The following is a 5,313-nucleotide window of genomic DNA, read 5'->3' on the forward strand; positions in this document are numbered from 1 at the left end:
TTTTCCGATGTTCAGATCGAAGAAGTTTCCGACGATCAGGTCGAAGTACTTTTTCCGGTGTTCAGACCGAGGCGGTATCCAGACCGAAGTGGCGTTCAGGCCGATTTTCCGATTTTCAGATCGAAGAAGTTTCCGACGATCAGGTCGAAGTACTTTTTCCGGTGTTCAGACCGAGGCGGTATCCAGACCGAAGTGGCGTTCAGGCCGATTTTCCGATTTTCAGATCGAAGAAGTTTCCGACGATCAGGTCGAAGTACTTTTTTCGGTGTTCAGACCGAGGCGGTATTCAGACCGAAGTGGCGTTCAGGCCAAGTTTCCGATTTTCAGATCGAAGAAGCTTCCGACATTTAGATCGATGTAAGCTTGTGGCAGTCAGGCCTATTTTCCGGTATCCAGACCGAGGTGGTATTCAGGCCAGTTTTCTGGTGTTCAGGCCAGTTTTCCGGTGTTCAGACCGAGGTGGTGTTCAGACCATGAAAATGAAAAAGAAGAAAAATTTCGGGGTTCAAGAAAAGCATAAAAAGAAGAGAGAATAATAATCCCGAGCGGATGTGGTGTTCAGGCCATAGTTATCCCTGTGTTACCATTTATTTTGGTATCCAGGTCGACGTTTTTCGGTGATCAGGCCGACTTTCTCCGTTCCGGACGGATTTTTGTTTCAAGATTGTGTTCTTCGCCGATTCTGACAGGCGTTGTTAATTATTTTCCCATCAGAGTGCAAATTGTTCGTCTGTTCTTGGTATTCAATCACTCCTCATCCTGATCATCTGAAAGCCGAGGCTGTTCATATCGACAGGTTCACAGTGGATTGAATAGGGGCAGCTGTAACACCTCAAAATTTGCCCTCTTCTCTTGGGACTAGCATAACATATTGCATAACATTTTTAGGTCATTAGTCATTGCATCTTGCATATCATGTGGTTACATTGTGCAAGTCATCCTCATAAGTCTTGATCAGGAGATGAAGAGGTCATGATGCAAGTTAGGGTTTTATTGACTGATCATTAGCCATCTGAGGGTTGGGCTATGAATTAGGGTTTCATGATTTCTCAAGGAGATTGGTCTTGATCTTGGTTGGAGTGATACATCATTATCATCATGGTCTTGTTATCATCCAGAGGTGCAAGTGTTGGATCATATACCTTGAGATTAGGGTTTTGACCACTGGTCAACCCTAATCAGTTGCATTGGGCCAATCAGGGCATGGCAAGGAGATGGGGTCTATGATGGATATGGGGATCATCATGTGATTATATTGAGCTTATTGAGGCTAGGGTATCATCCTTGAGCCATTTCATCAAAGAATTGGGGCTCAGTTTGATCAGTGCATTGCCAAATTCATCTATCAGTTGAAAAAGTCAACTGTGGTCAACTGTGCTTGATTTTATGGATTTGGAGGTGGGAGAGAGTTGGATACACTTCATTCATGTTGAAACAAGTGTCATTTGACATGTCAAAGCTCAAGAATGAAGAAAATAAAGTCAGAACAAAAATTGCCAAAAATAGAAAGTGACTTGTAATGGAAGTTTCCAAAAATGGAAAGTTTTTGACCACAAAATTACATGTCCAAGGAAGCTTCAAATGAAAATTTGTTCAACATGAAAGTTGTAGATCTTGGTCTTACCTTTCCAAAAAGTCCAAGAACTTTAAATTCCCATGTACGGTTGACAAGTTATGGTCCATTCAATTTCAAAAAAGACCTATAATCAAAGGGGCATAACTTTCACATGGAGTGTCCAAAATGAGTGATCTTTTTATGAGCAAGCTCCATTTCACATGTACTTTCATGGTGCATAATCAAAATTCATCAAAAATGGTCAATGCAAAAGGTCAATTTTCAAGTGCACTAATTAAAATCCAAGGGCAAAATGGTCCAAGTTGAGAAATAATTGGAATTTTGGAATGGGGGTTTTTGCAACACATCACAAATGCAAATTAGAAGTGGTTTGAACTGTCATGAGTTTTCAAGGTTCAATGTTTGGCTAGGCTACTTTTGAACTTTCAATTAAAATGCATTTTTGGCATGGCATAGTGAAAATGAATTGTACAAGGCCAATTGATGTGGGACCAAAGCCAACACATTCCAAATGGCATTTGGAAGGTGTCTGAGCTGTCACCTTGCTGTCATGTGGCCTAATGTGGAAAGTCATTTTTGCCCTTGCCTTAAGTTTAACATTATGCTAATCAAATGCATTTTTTGCTAATTGGTGATTAAGAGGTGATTAAGGTATGAGTATTTAATCCTAATTGTAACTGAATTGCAAAGGTTAATCACAATTCTCAAGATCCATAACAGAATTTCATCAAATTCTCTCAAACTCTCCAAATTTCCATCAAGCTTTTTTCAAGATTTCTTCATCAATTCTTGATCTAAGTGAGTGATTCCTTTTGATTCATCTTCAATCAACCTTGCTGCACATCTGTTTTGGGGAATTGGTGTCATAACCTTGCAAAATCGCAACTGTTCATACCTTGCTCAACAATGGTGATTCAAGAATTCTTGCTGCTGGATCGTGTTTGAGCTGAGATAACTTCTCCATTCATCTTCCTATACATCAACCTTGATCTGTTTTGGACAATTGGAGCGAAAAGCATCAAGAACAACAACTGTCTTCAACTTGAGGTTAATTTTCGAATCTCACTATTCTTTAAATTGTGATATGCTTTTTGTAGTGCATTCAACGTAGATGAACATGATGTGATTAGTTTTCGATTTGGTTAACTGCTGAATGAGATATATTGATTGGAAGTTTGATGTGTGTTTACATTTTCGCTCGATCCGTGAGATATAGTGAGAGTTAGGCAAAATTGTTAGCATATTTGTGACCTAGGTTGAAGGACGGTTCCAACGGTACCTCATTTGGCCATTTTCGTTGAGTTTCGTTCATAACCGTTGCTGGACATGGAGGCGCGAAGAACACACGAAGAACATATGAAATTCTGGAAAAAGTTCACGTGTAGATCCGTTTCATTGCCAAGCATTTTTGAAATTGCGTTTCCCGCCGGATCCATCCAATCAGGCGCTGACAACACATTAATGTGGAACGCACCGTTTTGGCCTGGAACGTGATTATTACCATATTGCCATTCGCAGTAATTAATTCATTTTCATCTTAAATAATTATTCAATAAATTTAACAAACTTACAAAAATCATAAAAAATTCATTTCTAATCCAAAATTAGTGAGACTTTTTTTGTTGGATTCATAATTTTCTCTAGTTTTTTATAGGTATGATAACTCAAGTTGTGCATGGAGATTTTTGACTTTGCCTATTAATCTTTGACTTGTGTGCATTTTGTGTATGTTTCACCATATCCTTCATGAAATACTCATACATTATCCAAATTGAATGATATTTCACATGCTAATTCTTGACTCCTTGCTGGTTATTTTCATGTATAGTTTGTGAATTTTGGATCTCTGGTTTGGTAGATATGATGTGTGCAAGTTGAGTGTGACAATTTGTGTCACACTAGGTTAGGTCAATTTCATGAATTTATTTGACATGCCTATGCTTTTCCAATTGATCTCAAATTTTGCATGCTGTGTCTTGTATATGTCTAGTTTCACCATGATTTTTTGTACGAATTGTTGATTCATTTTCCATTTAATTGAGATTTTTGATTGCTGTTTAGCATTTTTAGGGCTTTGTTTGAGTGTTTTGTCTTCCAAGTCTTGTGAAATGCTCATACCATATCATATGAATGTGAAATTTGATGGAGTGATTCATAACATGTTTAGATGTAGTTTGGCTTTGGTCCCATTCATTTCTTAATTGTTTTCACTGTTTGGCATTTGATTGAAGTTGATGCTCATTTTGCTACCATGTGTTGACTTGTTTGGATTTCTGCTGACTTCATGATTTTATTTGCCTGACTTAGGAATGTTGAATTGCTCCAATTTTTTGTGTGAATGAACATTGATATGTCAAGATCACATGTGATTTTTGCTGGAATTTTTGATGGAGTTTTCTAATTGATTGATAATTTTCTTCTCTGTTGGCTCATTTTGTGAATTTGTGTGACACATGTTGGCATTTTGTTTGTGAAATTCTCATAGTGTATTGGATGAAGATGAAATTTGATATGAGCATTCTAGACACATTATAGGACATCATGGTTTTGATCCCATTCATTTCTTAATTGTTGTCACTGTTTTATGATTTATGGAAGTTAATGCTTGTTTGAATGCCTTGTTTTGGCTTGTATAAATGTGTCTGGACTTCTTGATTTTCATTGACCTATTTTCTTTTGTCCAATTGAGCTGAAATTTGACATGTTATGCATTGAGTGTGTCCTGTTTAGGTGTGAATTATTTGAGGATTTTTGGAATTGTTTTGGTATGCTTTTGATTGAAGTAATTCTGTTTGGTCATTTGGTGTTGTGTTTGACCTAGTTTGTGTTAAATTGTGCATGAAATGATAATGGTGAATGGTATGAGCATGGGACCAATTGCATTTGCTTTTGATTTGTTTGAATGTGATTTTGGTTGGTTTGCACTTGCTGTTTAGAACTTTTTATCCCCTTTGGACCCTAGGCTTGGCCTAGTGGTCTAGTTTCTCACATTTGGTTTGGATTTTCAGGTTGAAATGCAAAAGGCTTAAGGGAAAAAGTGCAAGTTGATTAAATTGAGTTTTGTTTGATGTTGTGAACTAACATTGGCTTTGTGTTGTAGGGATTGATGCTTGAGCTTAGGCTTATGGCTTGCACTTGTGTGCATTAACTTGTGTTGCTTTGTACAGATTAACTGATTAAAAATTTGCTGTTTACTGTTGGTTTGTCTGAGTACTGATGATACTTGATTGATTTCAGGTACATTAAGTTGCTTACAGTTCTTTAAGAACTTGCTTGCTGCTGCTTGGTTTTTAAACCACTTGAGGTAGGACTTCTATTCTCCATGTAGTCTGGAAGACCTGGCCTGTTACTTGGCCAGGCAACTGTCTGAAGTCCTCCTTAAGAGGCGATGTTTGTGGTTGTTTACATTTGTGCCCAAGCAGGTAAAGACCTCTATGAGGCAATTGACGGAACCCAAGGGATATGCAATCTATCCCCCGCTATTCTGTTGAGTCGTCCCTCTGCTCACACCACTGTGTTGACGCATTGGGACACAAATCCAAGATCTTGTACTTTGTACAGTTGTGTCAGAGTCTTGAGCGTAGAAGGGTCCCTCCATTCTGGACCCTGCTCGTTTGTCTGAAGCTCTCCCTGATCAGGGATAAGAGCTGTGAAGTCTAATCTTCACTCACCTTTCATCTGCTTCACCTTAGCCTCGCAATGGCAAGGTTAAGAGCGAACACTACCCATGTACAGAT

The sequence above is a fragment of the Lathyrus oleraceus genome, chromosome 5 (genome assembly GCF_024323335.1).
Source record: "Lathyrus oleraceus cultivar Zhongwan6 chromosome 5, CAAS_Psat_ZW6_1.0, whole genome shotgun sequence".
NCBI classification, from domain to species: domain Eukaryota; kingdom Viridiplantae; phylum Streptophyta; class Magnoliopsida; order Fabales; family Fabaceae; genus Lathyrus; species Lathyrus oleraceus.